This window comes from Balaenoptera physalus, assembly GCF_965194825.1.
Source record: "Balaenoptera physalus genome assembly, chromosome: 7".
Lineage (NCBI taxonomy): Eukaryota > Metazoa > Chordata > Mammalia > Artiodactyla > Balaenopteridae > Balaenoptera > Balaenoptera physalus.
This window is the reverse complement of record NC_138886.1, coordinates 49052790-49062165: the sequence shown is the minus strand read 5'-3', so window position 1 is coordinate 49062165 and position 9376 is coordinate 49052790.

Sequence of the window (9376 nt, the reverse complement as noted above, 5' to 3'; positions counted from 1 at the left end):
GTAAGGATACAGCAAGAAGGCAGCCATCTGTGAACCAGCAAGAGGGCTCTCACCAGGAATCAAACTGGCCAGCAGGGCAACTTGATCTTGGACTTCCCAGCCTCTAGAACTGTGAGGAAAAAAATGTCTGTTCTTTTTTTTAAACAGATTTTTATCTTTTAATTTTTAAAATTTTATTTATTTTTGGCTGCATTGGGTCTTTGCTGCTGCACGCAGGCTTTCTCTAGTTGCAGCGACCAGGGGCTAATCTTTGTTGTGGTGCATGGGCTTCTCATTGCGGTGGCTTCTCTTGCTGCAAAGCATGGGCTCTAAGTGCGCAGGCTTCAGTAGCTGTGGTTCGCGGGTTCTAGCGCGCAGGCTCAGTAGTTGTGGCGCACAGGCTCAGTTGCTCCGCAGCATGTGGGATCTTCCCAGACCAGGGATCGAACCTGTGTCCTCTGCATTGGCAGGTGGATTCTTAACCACTGCGCAACCAGGGAAGTCCAAAATGTCTGTTCTTTAAGCCACCCAGTCAGTGGTATTTTGTTATGGCAGCCCAAGCTGACTCAGACAAGTGGACACCTGTGATTCCCCTAGACCTGACTTCTCCCAGAGGTGTAGGCTCTGCAGAGAACCTTGGCAGGTGGTCTGATTTTACATCCTGAGGACTTGCTCTGCACACCAGTCCAGAAGGCCTTCATGTGATCTCCCTGTAGCTTCCTTGGCCCAGGGCTGTGTTGCTATGGTCAGCACACGGGCTGACATGACTTTCCTCTCCTTGCAGCCAACAAAACTGCTATCACCTCCCGTCTCTATTCCTACTGCCTCAGCTCAAAACAATCTGGAACAGAGAACTGTCTCCTTCTCCATCTACCATCTACCTGGCATGTGGATTCCTTGAAAGGTAGCTATCTTATTCTCCCCTCTTTGCCTTTTCTTCTTCTCCCTTCTCTGCTTTTGCATTTGCTTCTCTAGTTTCCACACATGACCTTATTGTTTCACTGTGCGTCCACTTTGCTCTCTCTGGTCTGTCCCGGTGCTCCATTTTTTCTGATCTGTTTCCTCTGTATTTCTGCCCATTTGTTCCCTCTGCAGTTTCCCAATACATGTATGTGAAGACTGGTGAGAGTTTCCCATCCACAAACCAATGGGAAAACCATAGGAATCTCTGAGTATGAGCATTACATGGACACAAGTAGAAGATCACAATAAATTGCAAAACAACTTCAGCATTGTAGAATGTTAAATCCCACAAGACAGTAGCCATTGAAATTCCATATATCTAAGTGAAATTTTATTCAAGGCTTTCTTTCTTTTCTCTCTTTTTTTTTCCTTTGGTCGCACCGAATGACACGTGGGATCTTAGTTCCCCGACCAGGGATTGAACCCATGCCCCCTGCAACGGAAGCGCAGAGTCTTAACCCCTGGACCTCCAGGGAAGTCCCTCAAGGCTTTCTTAAGCTTTCAGTTCTATCCAAGGCATTCTACTGATCAGGCCTAAGTGTTTCCCATCAGTTCATCAGATTAGTGGGAGCTGGGACAAAGATGGAGTAGGCTAATATAGAGGTTCTCCCAGGGATCTACAATGATTATAGGAATCTTCTTTGGATCAGTAAGCAATGGTCTTCAGCCAGCTCTTAGCTTCTAGCTCCTTGAGTCTAGTGTTTACAGTTGAAAGGTTTATGACTTTTGCCTTGGAGGCACCTTCCATACTGCAAGATCTATAATGGGGTTTTGGATTTGACTAGAGACTAAAAGAATCAACTGACCAGATAAAATTTTATCTTGGTGTTAGGCAGATTTCAATAAATTATAAATTGAAGTAGCCACAAGGAGGCCACCCATGCAGCCCAAGTTATATGAACAGTGGTTTAAGATGTCAGTATTCTCATAGTTCATATTTCCATGCTTGATCTAATAGAAATTTTACTCAACACAGCCACTTAAGAGGGAATAGCATGTGAGTTATTTTAAAAAGACAGTCTGTCTTCGCTTAACACTTTTATCCTTTTGGTGTTTTATAACCATCTCTGTCACCTGAAATAGAGGCAAGCATTATCACTCTCATGTCATGGATGAAGAAATGGTGCACAGACATTAATTGACTTTCACCTTGCAGGGCAATGGCTGAGTCATTCAGGGTCACAGGTCTCCTTTTTGCTGCTTATTCTATAGGACAGCATCACCTCGTGGTCAGTGAGTTAAAACTCCTGGGCTCTCCTACGGAGGCAGGCGGTCTGTTGGTGACCTTGAGCGACTTTCATTCTCTCTGGATGCTCATTTTCTTGCTAGAAGTCTGGACAACAAACCCATACTTCTGATCATATCTTTCTTTTTTAAAATTAGGAATGATGGATTGCCAGTAAATCAGAGGTGAGGGATTCCATATGACATTTAAGCACAGAACCTCCAGGTTGGAAAGGACCTAAAAAGGGCAGCTGTCAGGGTGGTCCTGAAATTTTGCCTTACAGGGGAATTAGTGAAGGAGTTTAAAAACAAACAAACAAAACAGATTCTTGAGCCCATCCTACTGAAATGGAAAATACCAATATGAGGACCAGAATTCTATGTTTAAAAAATCACTCCAGGTAGTCTGGTGCAGGTTTAGAAACCATGGCTTAAGTGGAAGCCCTCCAAGTGCACAGGAGAGGGGACATGGTCTGCAGCTGCTGGGGGTCAATGTGCACTGTAAATAAATAAGCAGGGGATCAGAAATGCAACCCATTTGCAAGCAACTGAGCAGATGAAAGATGGACTGGGCAGAGGTGTGGAAAACCCTGGAGTCCGTTTTTGCCAGTAAGTCCTCCAACTTAAGTATGGAAGGATGCTGAAAAGAGCCCCAAATGGAGTGAGGCTCAGCGTTGACCGGCTGTGTGATATGGGCAAGCCATTCCCCCTCTCTGTGCCTCAGTTTCCTATATGTAAAATGGGACCATGGACTTGTTGATCTCTAAGTTGCTCCTACGACATTTTGAGATTCACCTAATGTCCTTTTCGATGTGAACACGCTATAATTCTAAATGTTGTCCAGTATCCTAATCTATTAATATAATGCTTTGTGGACTCAGTGCTTGTCCCACTGTTTTCAGTCCTGGGTGTCCCCGAGCAGCTGAATGAAAGCTGTGCTCAGCCTCTGAGTCAGTGCAATTGCCCATAGAACTCAAAGCATTCTAAGATGACTTTCTGCCACCTTAGGCTGGAAAATCAACCTCCAAGAAGGCAAGTTCCAGGGAAGGGAGGCAGAAGCCTAGACTGCAGAGGCATTTGGAAGAAAATGTGGTTTGGTTTGGAGGAAGGTAAGTATCCTTCCTTCCAGACACACCTCTGCCTCAGGTGAGGGTAATTCTATCTGCTGCTTGCTGCTTCAGAAGGTGACCAGAGAAGGTTCCATCAACTGGCAAAGACTGAATGCTTTCCAGTGACCATGCTCATCTTACCCCTGGGTCATGGCTGCTCTTGGCAGGAAAAGCGTGTAATGGTTATAGTTGCTGGCACCAGTGTTAGCTGCTCAGGCCCAAGCTTGGCCAATGAGAGGAGGCTTAGTAGAGAGAGACTTGCATTAGGAGAAGCATCTTGGTAGGACAGAAATGATCAAGTGTTCACCCTGACTGGAAATGAACCAAAAGAGAACAGTTTAGGTAAGAGAGCCCAGGCTGAGGAGGCAAGTGATAGGTTTTACAGGGTTTTTGTTAGAGTCAATTAAATTCAATGGAGAAAACATCTGTTGAGCACCTACTATGTGTCTCAAACTGTGCCAGGTTTCAGGAATTCAAAGAGAAACAAGGCAGGGTCCCTTTCTTTAGGTGTTTATAACCTTGTAGAGAAGTTCTCCATAAGAACAGACACAACGTATCATTCTAGTGGTGAAGCCATGGCAAGGGAGGAGCTTATAGGGTCTCAGGCAGCAGGAAAGGAAAGCAGATAAGGTGACATCTGAGTAGGACTTTGCTTGGAGAAGGGAGTGGACAGCCTTCTAGGCAGAGGAGACAAAATTAGCAAAGGCAAGAAGGTGCAGTGAGCAGGTTGGAGGTGCAGGGGCCCTAGGTACACTCGGGAAAGAGGAGGGTGGAGAGGTACAGTTGTAGACCCAGCTAAGGAGCTGGGCTGTGTGTGTGGAGGGGGGCTTTAGCAAAGGGGGTCTCTTATCATAGTCATGTTTGTGTTTCAGAAATATTGTTCTGGAAGCAGTACAGAGGATGAGGGGGTGGAGGGCAAGAAGAGAACCTGAAGACATATTAGGAGGTCAGGGAAGAAAGGCAGCAGTAGAGAGCCTGGTCAATTTTGTACTGGGTCGCAGAATGGATCTGGTAGCTGTCTGGATGTGGGTGGTGCATGAGAGGGATGCACAAAGGCTCGTTCTCGGTTTTCTGGCTTGGATAATGGGTTCTGGAGAAACCACTTCTCTCCCTCCTTCCTTCCCTCCCCTAAGTCTGTATCAGTTGGGCTGAGTGGGATCCCACTTTCTGCTTTTATAACAATCATCCCATATAACTCAGAAGCAGGCAGTCGAGGGACACAGTTTAAGGTACAGGGAGTTCTTAGAGGCGCCCATAAGAAGAAAGTACTTAAAAGTAAACTTCTGTAAACTGTTTTTAGGGACTGTGCATTATTTGGACTGTCTATTAATCTTGAAAACAAAATACATAAATAATTGTGAAGCACTCTCACATACTAAGAAGCATACAAAATAGGAATGAAAACTCTGTGACTGATCACAAAGCAAATTTTGATGTGGCCATGGTGCCGGGCAACACCGCCAGCACCCCAGCAGCCCCTTTCATGTCCTCTTGTTCTGCCACCTACCACCCTCCCCCGCAAAGAGAACCACTCTCCTCATGAAAGTACTTTAAAAAAAACACACATTTGCAAGTTAATATGACATAAAAGCAAATCTTATTTTCCCTTTTCCAATATAGGTTAATTTTTCTTCACCTTAGTCTGACTGACTTTAGGGGTCCTGAAACAGTTATTTGGTTCAATACCTACAGTAGTTGCAAAATTGTGATCTGGGCTGCCTGTTGCACTGTGTCTATATAAGCTAAGCTGTGGTCTTGATCAATTAATCACCTCTGTAACTTTTTGTAGCTGATACAGCTGTGAGTTTACAGAAAGTCCATTTATCTTGAGAGAGGCATTTGCTTCTGTGTAAACAGTGGTGAGTACCGAACCATTTAAAGGGAGGGAGGAGAAAAGAAAAGAAGGCTGGAATCCTAACATTTACTTATTTAGGTTCTGAGTGTCTTTATAGGCTTGAGGAGCTGCTGTTTTGTTTTGCTTTGTTTTTTAACAGGCTCTTAGAATTACCAGCTCCAGCCACCGCTGATACATCCGACACTTTCATTCATCGCAGAGGGAGTTCTGTATGGAGAGAGGGTCTACCTAGAGGGAAAGAGTGGACGGCGCAGATCTGTGGTCCACTGGAGCAAGCCATATCAGGAGAGGGTCAGGCAGTGGAGCAAGGCATTAGGAAGATTTGGAAAGACCCCAGAATTGGCAAGAAGGCAGCAGCCCCTACCCGCTCTGCCATCCTGAAGGCACGCTGGGCCAGTCTTCCAAGTTCATGTCAAGGTTTACGAGGGTCAGTGCGTTTGGGCTGGCCTTGACATTTTCACAAATTGCTCTGCAGTTGTTTTTATTAGTTTTATTCCAGCTGTTGCTCCAGGGCCCTTCTGGCAACCAGGCCTTCCAGGCTGGCTTGGAATCACTTGTTAATTGACTCAAGTCATGAAAAGGTGCCATCTGCTTTGAACTCTTGCCTGTTCCAAGGCTGGACAAATCCCAGGCATGCACCATAGGAAAAGCCATAATGAGGCTCACACCTCCAAGTTTGCAGTGCCCAGCTCTGTCTGGTCAGGTGTTAAGTGCAGGGGTGAAGTGCGAGCCCAGGGTGACGGGTTTGAAGAGTAAACAGGCCCTGAGAATGTGCTTCCTCCTGGGTCCTAAGCGACACCAAGCTTGGGAGGAGATTTCACAGCATTCCTGTCAAAACCCTGCAGTTAATAGCATCACGATGTCCCAAATAAACTCACAGATATCAGTTACTCCCCGTGTTTTCACTTCACACCAACTCTCCACAGATGCGTCTCCACTTGGGAAAAACTTGGGAAGAGGCCTCAGTGAGATTTTTCCTGTGAAGCTATTAGTTTTATCCCACTTCAGAGAAAATAAGAAAAATCTTAAGGAGGTTTAGAAGAAAGGCCACCTGATGTAAGTGATGTGTACTGCTGTTGAAATACTTTCTCATTTCATATTTATTATCTAAAAGTTATGGCAAGGGCAGCGTCAATGGACCAAAATATTCATTGACTTTCGTGAAACATCCCCCAAGAGTAGCATTTTTAAAAAGTGTTATATCAACTGCAGTGTGAAATTGACTTCTATCTCCTCCAGTACGATATGTAATCAGACTATCTCTCCTTGATAAATTTTGATACTTTAAAATGGACCCAAGTTCAAGCGTACCTTTTAAAGTTATACCTTAAAGAAGGGGGTCCAGTGTGCTGTTATTTGTTGATCAGGAGAGATGAGTCACTAGTGGAAATTAGAAAATAGAGTGTTCACTAAGGTTAGAAAGATTGCCTCAAAATGCACCGTTAGTGCAGGGTGTGGCAGGTGGGGAGTAGTGACAGACGGAGGAAGAATGAACAGATTTAGGAGACACATCAACCAAATGCCACGTGTAGACCCTGTGTGGATCCTCATTTGGACAAACCAAGTGTAAAACAAAACATGAGACAATTGGAGGAAATAAGACAGTGACTGGATATTTGATGACAGTAAGGAATTCTTTAAAAAAAAATTTAGGCATGAGAATGGTATCATGATTATGTTAAATAAAAAGAGTTCTCAACTTCTCATCTTTTGGAGATATGTACTGAAGTGTATACAAATGAAATGATACGATGTCTGCAATTTGTTTTAAAATAACCCAAAGGGTCAGGGTGAGGGTTAAGTGTATGGTGAAGGAAGGGAGGCAAGACATGAAATGCAGTTGGCTTTGAGTTGATAATTGTTGAAGATGAGAGATGGATGCAAGAGTTATGGGTTTATTGTATTATTCTCTCTACTTCTCTATGTTGAACATTTCCATTATGCAAAGTTAAAAGTGAAAGAACTCAGTGGGCTCTTGGCCCTGTTAACTTTCTTTGGTAGGGAAGGGAAAAGGTATTAAGGATTTCCTCTCTAATTGGGCATACAGTTTTTACCTTTATTAAATTTAGAGTAAAGAAATCTCATTGGGGCTCTTCCTAATCTTATGATTCTTTGATGATATGATCCTGTGAGATTGTGATCGGCTGTTACACCAGTCATAGCCATCATCAGTGGTTGCTCCACACTAGGGTTGGTGGAGGCAGAAAAGGAAGGGACTACTTCCCACCGGGAAGCTGCTGGTTTTTTACTTACACAAAGTCAGGGAACTGGTCTGAATATTCATGATGGGGTGGGGAGATGTGAAAGAACAGAATGTTACGCTTTGGGGCACTTATATAAACGTGGGTCAGGAGAGTAGTTGCAGCTTGTGTAATAAAGCTCATTTTAAAGAAACACAGTATCTTAGGCTCAAAAATAATTTGTACCTTGTAGTGGATTTCCAATGCTATCACAACTGTATCAGTTACCCATGTCATGTAACAAATTCCACCGAAGTTTAGTGGATGAAAGCCACAAACGTTTATTTTCTCACAGTTTCTGAGGAATCAGGAATCTGGGCCCCAGAAGACACGCTCTTGTCCCCTAACAGCGCTCAAGCAATGGCTGGTAAGATTGGGTCTATAAATCCCCCAGTCCTCTCATCTCTCAAGTGTTCTAGTTCTCTATGTCTTGGGTTCAGCAGTCTTTCTGAATGAGCCCACCCTATTTCTCTACTTCATTTTTTCCTTTCAGGGGTCAGCGTGTGAGAACTTCTCTGCTCCTAGTCCCTGGGGGGGTATAAACATGGCAGTTACTGCTGGCCAGTCCCAAAGTCACTCTGTGCTTGTGGAAAGCTGGACAGACTGTGGTTTGATCTCTGGACATTCATTCATTCAATAAGCCCTCACTGGACACCTACTATGTGCCTATCTTCACGTTAGGTTTTGTAATAACAAAATGAATGAATGAGTAAATGGCCTCAAAAGTTTTGCTTATTAGAAAGCTATAAATAGCACCTGAGTTTCTGGACATGAACTTTTTGGCTCTCTGCCCTTCATACACAGTTATACTGAGACTAAAGGAAAGAAAGGCCTTTATTCTTTTACCTGCTGTGTTGTTTTAAAATTTTACCGAATGTACAATGCTCAGAAGAAACCCAGACAGAAAGAAATCTATGGTGTCTAAAAATGTACAAATCCATCTCTCTAAGAGCCATGGTCAGGTCAGCAGTCACACCTCCATCAAGGGTGGGATGCACTCTCAACCCTTTAACGTTTTTAAAGCCACCACGTATTATTTTTTAGAATGGTTTTACCTACCCAAGAGTAATGCTCACTAGCCCTTCTTCAGGAGTTGTGCAGTCTTCCATGAGAGACATTTAATTTTAGTTAACTGAATCAGCCATTTACTTTGTTTTTCTAAACCCTCCACCACTCTCAACGCAATCTGAAGAAATCTCTCCCCAGAGGAAACCGTACTTTTGGACACTTCATGTAAGCGCTTTCCACTGCTGCATTCAGCAGGTCGGCGGGGGCAAATCTCAGGGGTTTGCTGAATGTCTGGCACAATGGGGTGCATAATAAATGCTCATAAATTCTTATTTGACTAATGGATTGATATAAATCTCATTAGGGCTTGGCTTGTGCCTGTGTCCCCCGCACCTAGTGCCTCATACCTTTTAGGTGCTCAACAAAAATGCTGAATGAACACATGAGTAAATATTACTGGGAACTAATGAGCTTTGTAAATCCAGAAGTCTGCTCTTAGGTCGACTCATTTGATTCCTTTCTAGCTCTGGACAGTAAAATAAAGCAAGGCTATGACTTCAGAGTAATTTTGCTTATGTTCTGCATCCTTTTTGGAAGATGGGGAAAAGGTTATCAGGCAGAGGCACTGTTCACCAACACAGCAATCTGACCTGCTCCTCCCCGCCCATTCTCTCTCCTTGGAAAGTGCCACTCCAGCCAAGTCACTGAAGTGAAAAACAAAAACAAAAAAAAACCCCTAGGTTTAATTGTTATTCCTTTCCCTCATGCAAGAGTGCCATGACTCAAAATCCAGAGGAGTGGCCCAAGGGGCTGTAAACAAAGTGAAACTAGAAAGTTAGGAAAGAAGACGACTCTGGAAGAAAAGCACCATTTCTGAGCCATTCTTGGGGACCTCCACTGTCACCTGAAGCCTGGCTTGTGTCTTGGCTCATGCTGGGGAACGCTTACTCCCTACTCATGATGTTCCTTCCATGTGGAGGGCCTTTTATTACGGCAAC